Source organism: Callithrix jacchus, chromosome 5 (assembly GCF_049354715.1).
Source record: "Callithrix jacchus isolate 240 chromosome 5, calJac240_pri, whole genome shotgun sequence".
NCBI lineage: Eukaryota > Metazoa > Chordata > Mammalia > Primates > Cebidae > Callithrix > Callithrix jacchus.
Window position 1 is genome coordinate 64,493,086 of NC_133506.1, and position 18,832 is coordinate 64,511,917.

An 18,832-nucleotide genomic window follows, 5' to 3' on the forward strand; every position below is an offset into this window, starting at 1 on the left:
GACAGAGGCAGGATTGGGGGGGTGGGACTTTCAGCCCCACCTGCCAACCTCTGGGAAGAGGAGAGGGGCTGAAGGTTGAGTTGATCACCAATTGCAAGTGATGTGATAAATCATGCCAATGTAATATCACCTCAGTGAAAACTAACAAAGACAGGGTTTGGAGAGCTTCCAGATAGCTGAACAGGTGGAGCCTGGAGGGTGGTGTGCCTGGGCCGGGTGTGGGAGCTCTGAGCCCCTTCCCGGATGCCTCACTTTGTGCACCTCTTCCATCTGCCTCTTCATGTTCATCCTTTGAAATATCCCTTGTAATAAATGAGTAAGTATAAGTAAGGTGTTTCCCTGAGCCCTGTGAGCCACTGTAGCAAATTAATCAAACCTGAGGAGGGGTTCCTGGGAACCCTGATTTGCAGCCAGTTGGGCAGAAGCACAGGTCACAACCTACTACTTGTGACTGGCATCTGAGGCAGGGACAGTCTTGTGGGGCTGAGCCCTTAAACTGTGACATCTGACACTATCCAAGTAGACAGCTTTAGAATTGAATAGAATGAGGAGACACCCAGCTGATATCTGCTGAAGGAGTGGTTGGTGTGGAAAAATCACTACACATTTTAGTGACCAGTGATCAGAGAAATGCAATTATCCTTTGGTATCTTCAAAGGGATTGGTCCGAGAACCTCTCCTCTGGAAGGGTTTTGGTGATTTGGACACCAAAATGACCAGATGCTCAAGTCCCTTGAAAGTGTAGTATTTGCATATAACCTACACACATCCTCCACATGCTTTAAATCAGGGGTGTCCAATCTTTTGGTTTTCCTGGGCCACAGTGGAAGAAGAATTGTCTTGGGTCACACATAAAACACACTAACACTAATGGTAGCTGATGAGCCTTAAAAGATCACACACACACAAAAATCTTATAATGTTTTAAGAAAATTTACAGGCTGGGCGCGGTGGCTCACACCTATAATCCCAGCACTTTGGGAGGCTGAGGTGGGTGGATCACGAGGTCAATAGATCAAGACCATCCTGGTCAACAAGGTGAAACCCCGTCTCTACTAAAAATACAAAAATTAGTTGGACATGGTGGTGTGTGCCTGTAGTCCCAGCTACTTGGGAGGCTGAGGCAGGAGAATTGCTTGAACCCAGGAGGCAGAGGTTGCGGTGAGCTGAGATCACGCCATTGCACTCCAGCCTGGGTAACAAGAGCGAAACTCTGTCTCAAAAAAAAAAAAAAAAGAAAGAAAGAAAGAAAATTTACAAATTGGTGTTGGAGGGTAAGCCACAGGTTGGACAAGCTTGCTTTAAATCATCTCTAGATTACTTATATCTGATATAATGTAAATACTATGTAAATAGTTGTTATATTGTATATTTTAGGGAATAATGACAAGAAAAAAAGTATGTTTAGTACAGACACAATCATTCTTTTTTTCAAATGTTTTTGAATTGACGTTGGATTAATCCATGGATGCAGAATGCATGGATGTGAAGGAGTGGCTGTATTCTATGTGGATTGCTGTGCGAGAATGGCAAAAATACACTGGTTTGGCTTTCTTTGCATCCTTATAACTCCCGAGATCACGTGTGTGCGAACATGGATTATCGCGCCTCTGTGTTTTTGGTGATGTTTTATGTTTTCAAATTAGGAGACAAGTTATTTGAAAATATATTTAAGAGCTTAAAGATTTTTAAAAATATTTATTAGACTTTTATTTTTCTAAGAATTGACTACTTACTGCTCTTGATGGCAGTGTGAACACCAGCAAAGCTGTCTCCCGATAAACCGGAGAGCTTTAATTCTTGTGAAGGACTTTAATTAAAGGTGAGCTTTAATTCTTGTAAAGGACTCTCACCCGAGAGCTTTAATTCTTGTGAAGGACTGCAGCTCACGGGCGGGGAAGTGCAGCCTCTGGCTCTGCCGAGAGCAAGTGCTTCGAGGAAAGGGTGAAGGGAGTAGGAATTTATGCTGAGTGGGGTGGCCGAACACACATATTCAGTAAGCTAGAGGAGGAGTAATGAATATTTATGAAAGGAGAAACGTGAATGTGCCGCTGAGTTTCATGCCTCCTCGTGGGTCACGTGTTTAAAAAAATGGCAGCATTAGCATACTCGGGGGTGGAGTTTTTAGCCTCTGACATCAAAAGGTGACGCAGGGACCACAGACCACTCACTGCATCTTCTGTGAGCCAGGCAAAACTGGTTTCGGAGACAGTGGTCCATTTTAGGAAGGCTGCACTCGAAGCTGATGACTGTCACTCCGAAACTGCAAAGAGGTAGCGGGAGTCCCAACACAGCCTCGAAGGATTGGCTAAAGGTTGAGTCCTGTGTTTGTTGTTTGCCAGAGCTGGTTTCTGCTTACTCCTTAGGAAAGAGTTCTGGTTAAACGTTAGTATGGAAGGGACATGCTGAAGTATGTCTGACCTCCCATCCCAGCATGGCCAGGAGCTCAGTTTTTAAGGTTTCTCTGGGGTCCCCTTGGCCAAGAGCGGTTCTATCAGTCAGTTGGAGGACTTAGGATTTCATTTTTATTTCTCAGGTCAATTCAATAGGCCTTGAGAACTTGGCGTGTGAGCACCACTGGAACATCACAGTCTGCTGCCAAGATGCTAGCTGTTATAAGAAAATTAATAACTTAGAGGTAAAACCTGACCTCCATGAAGATGAGAATCCAGAAGACACTGTAACTATAGAGAAAGGGGCATGTGTCCCGTGGGGGCAGGCACCGTCCATATCAGTCTGCAGTGCAGGCATGCCAGGGTTTTTCAGGAGTCTGCCTGGTGAACTGTCCTGTCACTTGAGACTCCAGCTCAGGGAAAAACAGAAAACCAGGAAACAGCACCTTCTGGCCAGAATCCCAGCATCAGTTTGAGGGAGACAAGACGAGAAGGAACAAAATTGTTGCAGCAAAAATAATAGGTTCTCCACTTCCCTACACAGAAGGAAATTCCCACGCCTTGATAGGAGGCAGCTCCCCTTTCTGCCCACCTTGGCACAGGCGGTCACATTCCCCACCTGTCTGTTGAGGGACGGTGCAGGAGTGAGGCACAGTCCAAGTGGGGGTATCCACAAGACCCTACTCCAGCCCACCGCATGCTGACGATAGCAATGTCCCCTCTCGGCCCTGGCCTGAGGTCCTTCACCCTTCTTCAGTTCTCCCTTTTAGGCTTCTTTCACCTCACAGCTTTTCTTCCAGACTCGCTTCCAAATGCAGAGTGTCAGAGAGCCATGGGTCTGCCCACAGGTAGTCTGAAGCAGGGCAGACCTGTGCCTCTGATGGCCCACGGGGAGGTCACAGTTGCCGCTTCTGTCCTACTCAATGCTCCTGTGACACAATTAGAACAAAGCCTGACTGCCGTGACGAAGAGGCCAACCTGTGCCGATGGGTGTCTCGTCCAGAGCACGTCAGTCATCCCGTGAGTTGGCAGAGCCAATGGGCAGACACACAGGATGAGGTTACAGGAAGATGCTCTCCTGCAGATCCCAGGAGACAGAGACCCCGGCAGATGGCCCGAGACAGCTCCCACCTGCACCTCCAGCATCAGCAGGCAGACAGAGCACTCCTGTGAGAGGGGACAGGGCAAGTCTGGGGGCCTTGGAAGACTGTGGGAAGAGCTTCAGAGGGTGTGATCCAGGTTCACTAGTGACCAGTCCAAAGGAGGCCTCCCACTGCAGGGAGGGCAGCAGAGACCATTGCTGCCCTGCCCATGAGGAATATTTGGCCCGGAGTATTTGCTACTTAGTAAGAACCTCCCAGTTACCTGTTGGTGTGTTCTTAACTAACATGAGAAGCAGGGACTGGGCTGTTTGTTGAGTATTATCAGTCTTGATATTTTTTAGGTCAATTGTACGCGTTAGTAACATGGGTGGGGTGGAAGCTGTCCTCATGCATGGCTGCTATAAAGGCCACGAGCAATCGAAAGTAAAAATAATTATTTCCATTAACTGGGATATTATCTTAGGATGAAAGTGGAGAATGTACACTCTGAACATGTAAAAGGAAGGCTTGGCTCACAGCTGTGCCTTCTGACATTTTGTTTGTTTGGAACAGGTGCTCTCGATCCTATGGGTAGAAAACAGGCTTAATGGAGTTAAGTAATTGTCCAAAATCATGCTGCTTTGGCTGGGTGTGTGGTGGCTCACCCCTGTAATCCCAGCACTTTGGGACGCCGAGGTGGGTGGATCACCTGAGGTCAGGAGTTCAAGACCAACCTGGCTAACATAGTGAAACCCCATCTCTACTAAAAATACAAAAATTAGCCAGGAATGGTGGTGCACACCTGTAAGCTCAGCTTCTAAGGAGGCTAAGGCAGGAGAATTGCTTGAACCCAGGAGGCAGAAGTTGCAGTGAGCCAAGATTGTGCCACTGCATTCCAGCCTGGACAACAGAGAGAGACTCCAACTCAAAAAAAAAAAAAAAAAAAAACCAGCTAGGGGGCCGAGCGTGGTGGCTCATGCCTGTAGTCTCAGCATTTTGGGAGGCAGAGGCGGGTGGATCACCTGAGGTCAGGAGTTCAGGACCAGCCTGACCAACATGGTGAAATCCCATCTCTACTAAAAATAGAAAAATAAGCTGGGGGTGGTAGCACATGCCTGTAATCCCAGCTACTCAGGAGGTTGAGGCAGGAGAATTGTTTGAACCCAGGAGGCGGAGGTTGTAGTGAGCCTAGATCGTGCCATTGCGCTCCAGCCTGGGCTACAAGAGTGAAACTTCGTATCAAAAAAAAAAAAAAAAATCATGCTGCTTCTTACCCGTTGACTAGAATTCAAACCCGAGCAGGCTTAAATAAGAACCCAAATTTACACTGCTTATGTGGAGTGGGGTGTCGGTTTTGTTTAATTCTTGTTACTATGAAAAGATATCTTACACTCAGTAGGGTACATCGAATCTATTTTTATAGTCTAAAAATTATAATGAAATGTGCATGGATGCCCTGTCACCCACTGGAGATATGCACCAGTCCACCTGCCTTTGTAGCTCTGATTTCACACTCCAGCTGCTACACTCACGTCAGCGGTGCGTAGAAGAACTTCAGTTCTTTTTTGTGTTAGAGTTGATCTTTTGCAAAGGCTGACGGGAAGTGGATGACCAAGAACTGTTTCATGTAAAGGAGAGAGAACGGTAATTGATGGATCAAGGCTGAGCACACGGCAGGGAGGCAGGATGGAGGGCACTGGCAAAGGGAAGGTCACCATGGCAGAGATGGGGACGTTTCAGACCAGATGCCCAGAGGTGTAAGAACTCTGATAGGAAGCTGTGCTGTGTGCCACATGCCTCTGCAGGCTGCAGCCCAGTTTGGGTCTTACTGGTCTGTGCATCGTGACATCCAGTGAGCTTATTCTCACCAGACTGCAATTCCTGTGAGTTTTTCTCTTCTCCTTGGAGTCTGATTGTGTTGATTCCAAAGTGGCTTTCTAGCTGGAAATCTGGGTTGAGATGTCACCAGCCCAAGGCTGTTGGAAGGCAAATCAGGATGTGGGGTGTGTGCTGGGCTGACTGCAGGGCTGAACTGAGCACTGGACCCTCAGGGTGTCACCCAGGGGCCAGGGTGGGCTTTCAGAGGAACACAGCCCTGGCAGGTGCCTATCTCTGCTTAGTCCTTGGTGGTCACCATGGAAGTAAAGGGGCTGCAGAGAGGTAGCTCCAGGTGGGGTTGGTCCTCCAAATTCCAGGCCTATAATTTGTCTGGCACATATAACCCCTCATTTGAGGCTTAATTTGTTTCCTCACCCTTGGGTTTGAGAGATCTTAAAAAACTTTTATTTTATCGTCATCATATTGTGACAAGTGAACAAAAAATTGAGCATAAACTCCAGTTTGATGAGTTTTTCCTCTTTTTGTGTCTTGATTTCAAGGACCCTGTTAGACATATGGGTTAGCATCGGGTCTGTTTTTCAAACATTCACTCAGCCAGGAGGAGGCCATGGCCCTGCCCAGCCAGAGGCATAATAGATGTGAAACTCACTCAGTTGGCTGCAGGCCCAGGCAGGTGGGCACGGGAGCCTGCAGTGCCGGCTGAAGAGGCTGAGACTTGGAGGACACCCAGACTCCTTTTCTCTGCTTTGGATGCTGCATTCTCTAACCAGGCATGGCTGCTGGTTCTGTCCTCTGCCTGCCTCACAACCCCAGCGAGACCCCTTCCAGATTGTCCTCCTGGGAGATGAGTGAGCCTGGAGAGAAGGGCGGGTTACCAGAGCTGCAGGTGGAGCTTGTCTTGCAGCAAGAAATCCTGGGCCAAACTAAGCAGGGCAAGCAGCGACACTGAGTGTCCCTTCGCGTGATTGGTTTTGTGCATTGAAGAATCTGTAGCCTGGAAAACAAGTGACAGAAATCTGAATGCATCATGGTCACCGACACTGGCTGAGGACTTCGAGACCATTCTGGTACTTTCTCAAGGCTTCCATTCCCTTACTGGTGCAATTAGAGTTGACGCTGGACACACCCTAAGGTCACCTGATCCCCATCTCTCCTGTGGATTCACTGCTACCTGGAGTCAGGAGGAGGAGCAGGAGCCAGTCAAATCCTTTAGGGCTTTAATTCTCATGGACCAACATGTTGACAAGTGCAGCCGCCCCAAGTTCATCATTACTGTGGTGGGCAGAGCAATGCCCTCCAAAAGCTGTTCCCATCCCAGGCTCTGAAGCCCGTGACCATGTTCCATATGTGGCAGTGGGGATGTGCCTCTGCATGGAGGTGCCACTCTAGAAATGTCCTAGATCTCACCTGCAGGTCCAAGATGATCACAAGGGCTCCTACACATGGGAGGCAGGAGGGCAAGCTCATAGAAAGACAGGTGGGCGTAGAAGCAGAGGTTGGAGTGATGTGGCTGTGAGCTAGAGAATGTGGGCAGCTTCTAGAAGCTGGGATGGTGAGGAACAGTCTCTCCTGGAACCCCTAGAAAGTACCACAGCCCTGCAGGCAATATGACTTTAGCCAGATAGACCCATTTGGGATTTCTCACCTCTAGAAGTGCAGCACAAACATATGTGGTTTTAAGCCAGTTTGTGGTATTCAGCCATAGCAACAATGAGAAACAGACACAACTTTCATGTGATGCCTGGACAGGCCACGTGGCTCAAGCCTTCTGACTCCTTCCCGGCTCCGTTTGGTTGACTGCAAGACACAATGGGGCCAGACACCTGCTGTTGTCAGAGAGTGGTCCCCAAAAGCATGTGTTGGAAACTTGGTCCCCAAGGCAACAGTGTTAAGAAGTGGGACCTTTTATTTTTTTAAATTAAAAGGTGCCATGAGAAAGGGCTGAAGTAGGTGGAATCTTTAAGAAAAGGTGATCAGGCCATAAGGGCTCCACCCTTGGGAAAGGATTGATACCCTTATCTCGGAAGTGGGTTAGTTATCATGGAAGTGGGTCTCTCTCTCTCTCTCTCTCTCTCTCTCTTTCTTTCTCTCTCTCCCCCCCTCTTCTCTTCTCTTCTCTTCTCCTCTTCTCTCCTTCCCCCTCTTTTTGACCTTCCACCATGGGATGATGCAGCAAGAAAGCCTTCTCTTACCAGATATCAGCACCTTAATACTGGACCTATCAACCTCAAGAACTGTGAGACATAAATTTCTTTATAAATCACCCAGTCTGTGTGGTACACTGTTGTAATAATACAAAATGGACTAAGATAACACATAATGGTTTATAAATAAATTGTTATTTGTGGGGTGCTTTTCCAACTCTCCAACAAAAGACAACTGTTCAGGCCTCTTTCTGTCTGCAGGCCCTCTGAAAAGCCATCTCATAATATGTCAGAGTATCCTTTTCTCTTTTTTTCCAGAGTCCTTTTTTCCAATGCACCAAAGTATATTTTGAGATAAAATATTTTGGTTTTCTCCACTCCCCACTTTGAAACTTCAAAAGTTTCACATATAAAAAGGCAAGTTGATACCTTTGGAGAGATTTGGGTTAGAGTTTGTTAGATGAGAGATAGGCAAAGAATAGAAATGCCAAATTTGAATGAACAGAAAAGAGCAAATTTAAATATTTTGTCTTGGATCTTCTTGAGACATTGCTTTGGAAACAGAAGAAAAATGAAGTTTGATGTCTTGAACAGTCTATAGACTAGTTTTTCCAGAGTTGATGAAGCGTCTTCAAATTGCAGTGGTAATCTGACAGATTTTACTGGGTATTAGTTTGAAGCAGGTGTTCCAACAGACTTTCTGAGTAGTCTATACATCAACTGGCTGTTTACATGTAATGTTGCTATAATGGTTTCTCCCAAAGTTTGTATCAAGTTTTCTAGCATCAATTTGCAGGGTTTTAAGGAAAGCACAGTTCTTTATTTCCAGTGAACCCAGGTCAGAAAAGTAGGAGAAAATTTGAAAACATTAGCTTGGAGACCGGTAGCCAGAAAAGAATCCAGGATTCAGTCCCAGCTGTAGACAAATAACCAAAACTGCAAAACAATTGACAGGGCTAGAATTTAATAATGGGTATACTACAGTTTTCTTCTGAAACATAATTTCTCTCTCTCTAGTCCCTCATTTCTAACAAAGACAAACCACAATAAGACCAATTTGTTCACAAAATAAGTTTTAGTTTCATTATAATTGACCTGATTGTTTAAGTAAAGTACAGAAAGAATAGTGATTGGCCATTCTTTTAAGTTGGCCTTGCTGGAAGTTTTTCATAAGGAATTTCACATTAGACTTTTAAAACCTTCTAAAGGCTAGGAAGCCAAGCCAAGGGTTTACCATCAGACTGTGCCTGTAATGCCTGTACAAACTGGGTGAATTCCTCTCCTCTGGAGGTCCCAATATATGTTGAGGTTCTTGGGCCCATCAGAAAGTGACATTCTTTACTTATTGCAAGGTTCAGAACCTTGTAAGGGAACTGTGTAGACAAGGTATCACGTCAGTCTTTCCACAAGGATTTTTGTTAGCTCTATGAAATCAACTTGAATTCTTTCAAATCGTCTCGTCATATCTGAAAATATGCCATTCTAGTCAAACCTTGGTAAACTAGCCAGTGTCTCCAATTATGTCCTGTTATTAAAAAAAAAAAAACTCTATTGAACTTATGCAAATAACTATATTGACATCAATTAAAAATACTTACAAATAGTTTCCAGATTCTGGAGAAATCTGGTAGAGAGAGAGATAAATGTTTCAATTTTGTTTAATTGTAAAAAGCTACAGATGGCTTAAGAGAAAAAAAGGTTTTCTTGACTCTGGAAAACAAAGCATAAAAAGAATTCACAATGTTTCACACCAAAAAAGTCAAGAAAAAAAAATTCAGTCCGGTCCCATGTAATTAACCCTTGTTCTGCTTGAAGTTGGGTTAGCAATCTTCAGGAAGCCATCACCTTTTTTTGTCAGAGTTCTGGAAGTTTTTGCATAGTTCAATGGAATGATACTCAAAGTTATCAGAAATCTGTATCCAAGAGTACTTGTCAAGGTATTTTTTATAAATTTCCTTGAAGAAGAAGAAAGCTTTTGACTACAGTAAATCAAAACTGCTTTCTGAGAAGAGTCAAAGTAAAACAATAATTGTCTGTGGATGAAAAAAAGGCTTAAAATACCCATGGTTAAAGACACAATTGACAAGAAAATTTGGTTATTTTTGTGACACTCAGCAGTTTAATATAGTAATCATAATTATTACTGACAACATATACCAAGACATATCAGAATTTTAGTAATCCCATACCATTTGGGAACATATATTAATAACACATTTTTATAACTACCACTCAAATAAATTTAAATACAATTTCTTATTTGGTCATGGTTTCCATATTATTTTTGCATACCAAATAAGCCTAATATGTTGCTCTTGGACTTCCAGGAGATTTTCATGGAAAATACTTACTTTTTTTTTTTTTTTTTTAAGATGGGGTTTCACTCTTACCCAGGCTGGAGTGCACTGGCGTGATCTCAGCTCACCGCAACCTCCGCCTTCTGGGTTCAGGCAATTCTCCTGCCTCAGCCTCCTGAGTAGCTGGGATTACAGGTGCTTGCCACCATGCCCACCTAATTTTTTGTATTTTTAGTAGAGACGCGGTTTCACCATGTTGACCAGGATGGTCTCAATCTCATGACCTCATGATCCACCCACCTCTGCCTCCCAAAGTGCTGGGATTACAAGTGTGAGCCACTGCACCTGGCCTGGGAATACTTACTTTTATACTTACTTTTATAATTTGAAATTAGATTTTTGGAAGTTTTCCAAATATCAACAGTTTAAAACACTTGATAAAAACAGGACAGATAATAAACCACTGTAAAGTAATAGTCATTCATTAGTGATGATTATCCCAAGTGATAATGTAAAGATTTGGAAAACCAAAAACTTTTACTCCTTGATAGAAAGGAGGCTCTGTTTCCCAAACAATCAAAAGACCTAGTGAAGACAGCATGAAGCAAACAAAATCCATCTTTCCAGGGATTTTTTGTGCAGTTTACTTACAAGGTAAACCAAAATGATTTACTGTCTCTTATTGGACCACTGAATCTTTTTTTTTAAACAAAGGTACCCCCCACGAAGTGGCTCATCAAAATCAATAAGGCTTGATCAAGAGTATGACTTAACCATAAAATCTTGTTTAAAAGAGAAAACCAAATTCTACCTTTATAACAGTGTATTAATGCTAAAGCTAGTTTTAATAAAATATTATAAATCCGTTCAATCTCAGTTTTGATCACACAAAATAAAATTTTCATAAACATTTTAGAACCTCTTGCAATTTTTCTATCTTCTTTTTTGCCCAACTATCCATTCAGTTTTATGACCTTAAAATGCCTAACAGAGACAGTACAAACCTGCCTAATTAGACCCAGGCAAAAAAATGTCTAAATTAAATTCTGAAGATGTTTCTGTTTTATTTACTTTTCTTTCATTTTCATATTTATTTTTAGAGACAGGGTCTCACTTTGTTACCCAGGCTTGAGTGTAGTGGTGCAATCATAACACTGCATCCTCCAACTCCTGGATGTAGCTGAGACTACAAGCATGTACCAACACATCCAGCTAATTTTTTTATTTTTATTTTTTTGTAGAGATTGGAGTTTTGCTATGTTGTCCAGGTTGGTCTCAAACTCCTGGCCTCAAGTGATCCTCCTGCCTCAGCCACCCAAAGTGCTGGGATTACAAATGTCTGGCCCTTCTATTTTATTGCAACAACAACTTAAAAACTATCCTTATGACAAGGCACAGTAGCTCAGGCCTGTAATTTCAGCACTTTGGGAGGCTGAAGTAGGTGGATCACTTGAGGCCAGGAATTCAAAACCAACCTGGCCAACATGGTGAAACCCCATCTCTGTCAAAATACAAAAAAAAAAAAAAGGGCCAGGAGTTATGGCATGTGCCTGTAATCCCAGCTACTTGGGAGGCTGAGGAATGAGAATCACTTGAACCTTGAAGGCAAAGGTTGCAGTGAGCTGAGATCACACCACTGCACTCCATTGTAGGTGACAGAGTGAGATTGTCTCAAAAAAGACAAAAAGAAGATAAACTTTGCTTTTTTAGAGACTGAGTCTCACTCTGGCACCGAGGCTGCAGTGCATGGCATGATCACAGCTCACTGCAGCCTCAACTGCCCTGGCTCAAGAAATCCTCCCAGTTCAGCCCCCTGAGGCTTGTATTTGTGGCATAGGCCACAACACCTGGCTAATTTTTGTATTTTTGCAGAGACAGGATGTCACTTTGTTTCCCAGGCTGGTCTTGAACTCCTGGGCCCAAGTGATCTTCCTGCCTCAGCCTCCCAAGGTGCTGGGATTAACAGGTGATCGGACCATTGAATCTTTTTTTTTTTAAACAAAGGTAACCCCCCCCCAGATGGCTCACCAAAATCAATAAGGCTTAATCAAAATTATGACTTAACCAAGGACACATGAGGCATCTCCAAAGAGGTGCACAGCAGTTCTCACTAGATCCAGAACCACCTCAAAGACAGCTCAAAGAAGGGAAAGTTTTGCTAGCCACAAATGGGGTACAACTCACATCTGCCAGCCATATATTACAGGGTCTCAGCCTTTCAGCTGACCGTCTACTCACAAAAGCCTAAGAGCCCCATGTACCGCCTCAGACAGAAGAAGACAGAAAACCAAAAGCTGCCTATGGAGGAGGAAAGGATCAGTGACACGTGGGTACATCACAGAGTCAAAAGTCACACAAATATCAAACCAAAAGGGACTGGTTTCCTGACTGCCCCTGCACCCAGGCTGTGGCAGTGAAAGTATGGAATTTTAACTACAAGACTGCAAGGTGGAGTGGCTGTCACTGCAGACTCCACAGGGGACCCAGGGCAGGCAATTGGAGCATACGAAGGATTTTAGCTTCGTTTCAGGTCAGACATTTGCTCTTTAATCTTGTCAAGAGGATTTCTAAGGCAAGCCATGACACTATTATGTGCCTTTTAATTTAATCTTCCCATGAATATAAATAAGACAGTTGTTTAGAATAAGAAATATCTAACCTGTTTTTTGTAACTGAGAGAACTTTCTAACTTCAAGAATCCATCTTTTGGCCTCTAATGACTAGAATTTCCAATAATGTACTTATTCTAATGGCAACTCCATCCCACAGCCTCCTCATGGAAAGCCCCAGATGTGAGTAAGTTATTACCATTTAAGAAAGACTAGTTTCCTGCAGAGGGTGTATAATAGGCAATTCCAAAGATCCCTCCAGTAAAATTCACTCCCTGATATAGGCTTAGGTAGCAAGATACTTTTGTTTTTTAATTTTAACTCACAGTATTTATTGGTTGAAGGAATGAAATAAAAATTAATTCATTAGTTCCTATTGCTTGTCTATTGTTTTTCTTTCTTTTTTAAAATTTAATTTAATTTAATTTAGTTGTAAATTCCAGGATGCATGTGCAGGACATGCAGGTTTGTTACATAGGTAAACATGTGCCCTGGTGATTTACTGCACCTATCAACCCATCACCAGGTATTAAGCCCCACACGCATTAGCTATTTATCCTGATACTCTCCCTCCTCACTACAGACAGGCCCTAGTGTGTGTTGTTCCCCTCCCTGTGTCCATGTGTTCTCACTGGTTAGCTCTCACTTATAAATGAGAACATGTGGTATTTGGTTTTCTGTTCCTGTGTTAGTTTGCTGAGGATAATGGCTTTGGCTCCATTCATGTCCCTGCAAAGCGAGAGACTCTTGTTTCCCCACATGGTTAGAGATGTTATTTGCACACATGGTGCCTCTGGTGAGCCACACACTTCTGAGGGACACCCATCACAGACCCCTTAACCCATGACATGGGGCAGCTCTCCTAGAATGGGCCTTTCCCAGGGTTAACCAGGCAACAAGGGCCAGACCATAAAAATTCCTTCTAGATGGGACTTCTTATTAAGACAAACTTCCCCAACAGCTGGACACATTCAGAACAAAAAGTATGGTGCTTAAAACCTCATGTCTCAGGTTCCCAGGCATCTTCAGACTGAACATCTGATGTGACCCAAAAATCACACCCCAGATGGCGGAAATGAGAGACAGCGCTCCCACATGTCACAAGCCAAGCTCTCCAGAGCATAAACAAGATGAGACGGGGCCTCATCCAGCTTCTATTTTGTTTTTTGTTGTTGTTTTGAGATGGAGTCTCTCACTTTGTCACCCAGGCTGGAGTGTAGTGGTGTGATCTTGGCTCACTGCAACCTCTGCCTCCTGGGTTCAAGCAATTCTCCTGCCTCAGTCTCCCAAGTAGCTGGGATTACAGGCGCCTGCCACCACACCTGGCTAATTTTTGTACTTTTAGTAGAGATGGGGTTTTACTATGTTGGCCAGGCTGGTCTTGAACTCCTTACCTCAAGTGATCTGCACACCTCAGCCTCCCAAAGTGCTGGGATTACAGGTGTGAGCCACCTCACCCAGCTTGGCTTCTATTTTGAGGACCCACAGAAATGTTGGAACACCCATCTGATCATAGCCACAGACTGGTGCTCCATAGAGTCAGCCTGAACCATGGGCTGGCAGGATCTTCGGCCCCAGTTCTACCCTGCAGGGCCCCTCTTCAAAAGCAGGAAGTCAGAGTTCACCTAAGTTGAACAGAGCCCAACTGTAAAACCTGAGTGCTTTGGCTGCAGAGGTACTGTGGACACATACATTTATATTTTGCTGTGAGAATCTCTGGAGGAAGGGGTTATCTGAGTTTGAGGGTTTGATGTGGGTGGGTATGAAACTTCATACCCAGGCAGGTGACTGTTTTACCTTCATCCACGTATGTATTCTAGAGTTTTGTGCTGCCATGTTTTATTTGCTCAAAGGACCCAAAGAACAGTCCTAACCTGGCTATTGGAAGCATAACCCAGCTCGTGAGAGCAAGTGTGGCTTAACCTCAAAACTTCTTGACCCAGATGGAGGGTATTTGTGTTTGGAATTTCCACAGAAGAAATCGCCAGCATGCTGGAGACATCCTTTGGTTTTCCACTGTCAAAAGACCTCCATCAGGAAATAGCCCAGTGCCTTAAAAGTTTCAGTCAGTGTGAAGCTGACAGGGAAGTGGTAGGTTTCCAGGAATTATTCAGTTCTTTATTTGAAACTCAGGAAAAAGAATTTGTAACACAAGTGATGAATTTCTTTGAAGCAGTTTACATTTATATTGCTAACATAGAACACTTGGTAATAGCTTCATTCTGCGTGAAGCATTGTCACAATCTAACTACACTTCGCCTGTGTATGGAGAGTACTTTTCCCAATGACTCAGGATATGTTTCAGAACACAATGAGAAGCTCATGTATTGACGGGAGCTTTGCTCAATGTTCAGTAAGAACAAGAATTTCCAGATGTTAGACATGGAGAACACCAGCTTTGATGACGCCTTCCTGGCCATACTTTGCAAAGCGCTGGCTCAGCCTGTTTGTAAACTCCAAAAACTCATGCATACTTTTATGTCTAACTTGGGACATTATTTAGGGCTGTTCTTCACAACCCTCATCTGAAAATTCTGAGCCTGTGTGGCACTAGCCTCCGCCATACCGAAGTGAAGTACCTGTGTGAGACGCTGAAACACCCAATGTGCAAGACAGAAGAGCTGATACTGGGGAAGTGTGACCTCTCCCATGAAGCTTGTGAAGACATTGCCTCTGTTCTGGCCTGCAACAACAAGCTGAAACTTCTCTCCTTGGTAGAAAATCCCTTGAGGAATGAAGGCATGGCATTTCTGTGTGAAGCTCTGAAGCACCCGAACTGTGCCCTCAAGAAGCTGATGTTGATGTACTGCTGTCTCACCTGTGTCTCCTTTGAGGCCATTTCCCAAGGACTTGAGTGCAGTAATTCCCTGTCCCTCCTCAATCTGGGGTCCAATCATCTGGAAGACAGGGCAGTGGTGTTGCTGTGTGAAGCGCTGAAGCATCCGGACCATAGCATACAGGAGCTGTGGTTGATGGCTTGTTTCCTTACTTCCGATTACTGTAAGGACATTACTGATGTTCTCATCAGCAATGAAAAACTGAAGATCCTGAAACTTGGGCATAATGAAATAGGAGATACTGGTGTGAGACAGTTAGGTGAAGCTTTGAAGCATCCTAACTATAAATTAGAGTGTCTTGGGCTGCAAATATATTGGATCACCCATGCCTGCTGTGAAGACCTCGCCGTGGCACTGGTCACCAGCAAAACGCTGAGGAGCCTGAACCTTGACTAAATTACCTTGGACCCTGAGGGAGTGGTGTTGCTGTGTGGGGCTTTGAGCCACCCGGACTGTGCCCTGCAGATGCTGGGGCTGTAGAAATCTGCCTTTGATGAAGAATCTTAGAAGATGCTGATGGCTCTGGAAGAAAAATGTCCCCACCTGAGCATTTCACATGAACCTTGGATTGAGGAGGAATACAGCATCAGGGGTATGATCCCCTGATGGGGAGCACCCTGAAGTAGTCTTCTCACAAAGGCTTTCCTTGATCATAATGGGCACTTCTCCTCCTGGCACCTCTGTCCTGTAACTGCATGTCACAGTAGCAGGGCTGTGATTTCAGGGCTACTCCCTGACAGTGTTCTAGCAATATGATCATGGAGTGTGATTCAGTAGGTATATGCTGATTGTCTTGGCCTAGGTCCTATATTCCCTTATCTTTAGAAATCCCATCCTACTTTGTGACACTTATAAAAAACAAGCATGTTAAATGAGTGCTAAATGCTCTGGAAAGCATGGCTTTATTTTCTTAGAGGATGTCCTGGTGTGTAGGAACATGGATTTGCAGGCCCCACAATCCTGGTACTTCTGACGTAGAAGTGATGCTAGAATGTGTCTATAGATTGTATTTCGAGTACCCAAACTTTCTAGTTTGTCCAGATTTAGATTTGATCAATTCTCTTGTCTAATAAAAAAGCATTTTCAAAAAAAAAAGAAAGAAGCAGCTTAGAGTCAGAGGAATGTCTGGAGCAGACACAGTGCAGAGCATGATTTAAGGGAAAACAGTTATGCCAGGACAAGAATCCATGTCCCAGGCGACAGTGTTCAGTGTCGTAAAGACACCCACTGTATGGCAGGCTTGGGGCAAGAGCCACTCCTCCTGATAAAGGAGTTGTAGGACCTTGCTCCAGTTCTTGTGGAGGGCTGCCCTCAGCCCAACAATCACACCTTGGTGACTGTGAACTTTATCAGCTCTTGTTACAGTGCTGCTTGAAAAGCATTCCCCTGAGGAAGATCCAAGATGGCCCTTTAGGAACAGCTCAGGATTGCAGATCCCAGTGAAAGTGCAGAGGGTGAGTGGACACTGCATTTGCAGATCGATCTCTATTGCCCACAGACCAGGAGATTCCCAGGCAGAGGAGCCCCATGGGTCACCAGCGTGGCTGTTTTGGCCAGCGTGACTGTTTCGGCCGGCGTGGTGGTTTTGCTGGCGCCCCAGTGCGGTGGTTCTCCGTACAAAATACTCTGGTCTGGTTGCCCTTTTAAGCTGGCAATTGGAGCTCCAAGAAGGCAGATTCACCCATTCATATGATTAAACTGGGGTCCGAAACAGGAAGCCAGGCCAGGAGATTCCTGGGCAGCGCTGCTGTTTCAGCCAGCGCATTGGGTTGCCGCACAGGAAATCACACAGATCCCGGTGCCCTTTCAGCAGGCAACTGGAACACTTGGGAGAGAGTCAACTGTTCAACTTAAAAAAAAAAAAAAAAGCTCTGAGGCAGGGAGCCAGGTGAACAAGCTCAGCGGGTCCCCCACAAAAACAAACCAAAAAAAAACCCAGCAATTGGAAATGCTCGGGATTGAGAGTTTCATGGCAAGCACAGCTGAACCTGGGATGATCCAGCTCTGTGGGGGAGCGGCGTCCACCATTACTGAGGCAATCCACCCCTATGGAGGTAGTCCGCCATTGCTGAGGCAGCCTGCCATTGCTGAGGCAACCCACCATTACAGAGAGAGTCCGCCATTACAAAAGCAGGCCACCATTGCTGAGGCAGTTCTAACCACACCCATATGAACAGGACTGCAAGGAAGTTCACAGGGCAGAAGAGCAGAGCCCACAGCAGCTCAGCAAACCCTCTGCAGGCAGACAGTGATTAGGCTACCTCCTTGCTGGGCAGGGCAGCCCTGAAAAAAAAAAGGCAGCAGCACAACAGATACTCATAAATAAGGCCCTAAGGCCCCAGGTAAAAGCACCTGGGGAAAAAAAGGGGTTTATGACTTCTGCTGCAGCAGACTTAAACGTACATGCCTAGCAGCTCTGAATGAACAATGGAGCTCACAGCTCAGCACTTAAGCTCCTATAAAGAACAGACTGTCTCCTCAAGCAGCTCTCTGACCCCTGCATATCCAAAGAGTCACCTCACAAAGGACTGATCAGACTGACATTTGGTGGGCATCATTCTGGGACAAAGATAACAGAAGAAGAAACTGGTAGCAACCCTTACTGTTCTGCAGCTGCTGCAGGTGATCCCCAGGCAAGCAGGGCCTGGAGTGGACCTCAGCAGTCCTAAAGCAGAGGGGTCAGACAGTTAGAAGGAAAACTAAGAAACAGAAATAACTCATCATCAACAATCTGGGCATCCACTCAGAGACCCAATCTGAAAATCAGCAACTACACAGACGACAGGAGGATAAATCCACAAAAAAAACCAGCAAAGAAACAAATGCAAAAAGGAGGAAAACACCCGAAACCAGAACACCTCTCCTCCTACAAGGGATCACAACTCCTCACCAGCAAGGGAACAAAGCTGGATGGAGAATGAGTGTGATGAAATGACAGAATCAGACTTCAGAAGGTGGGTAATGAGAAACTTCCATGAGCTAAAATAACATGTTCTAACTCAATGCAAAGAAACTAAGAACCTTGAAAAAAGATTTGAGGAAATGATAACAAGATGGACAACTTAGAGAAGAATATGAGTGAATTGATGGAGCTGAAAAACACAACACGAGAACGTCGCGAAGCATGCACAAGTTTCAACAGCCGAATTGGCCAAGCAGAAAAAAGGATATCAGAGATCAAAGATCAACTCAATGAAATAAAATGAGAAGGCAAGATTAGAGAAAAAAAGTGCAAAAAGGAATGAACAAAGTCTCTAAGAAATGTGGGACTATGTGAAGAAACCTAATCTACGTTTGGTAGGTGTACCTGAATGTGATGAAGAGAATGAATCCAAGCTGGAAAATACTATTCAGGACATTATCCAGGAAAATTTCCCCAACCTAGCAAGAAAGGCCAATATTCAAGTCCAGGAAATACAGAGAACACCATAAAGATATTCCTCAAGAAGATCAACCCCAAGGCACATAATCGTCAGATTCACCAGGGTTGAAATGAAGAAGAAAATGCTAAGGGCAGCCAGAGAGAAAGGTCGGGTTACCCACAAAGGGAAGCCCATCAGACTCACAGCAGATCTCTTGGCAGAAATCCTACAAGCCAGTGGGGACCAATATTCAACATCCTTAAAGAAAA

General features: G+C 44.6%; 1 pseudogene; it reads left to right on the forward strand.

Moving 5' to 3' along the window:
• Window positions 1–3,225: 3,225 nt before the first annotated feature.
• LOC100401883 (NACHT, LRR and PYD domains-containing protein 9 pseudogene) lies at window positions 3,226–15,715 on the forward strand (annotated as a pseudogene).
• The last annotated feature ends 3,117 nt before the right edge of the window (window positions 15,716–18,832 follow it).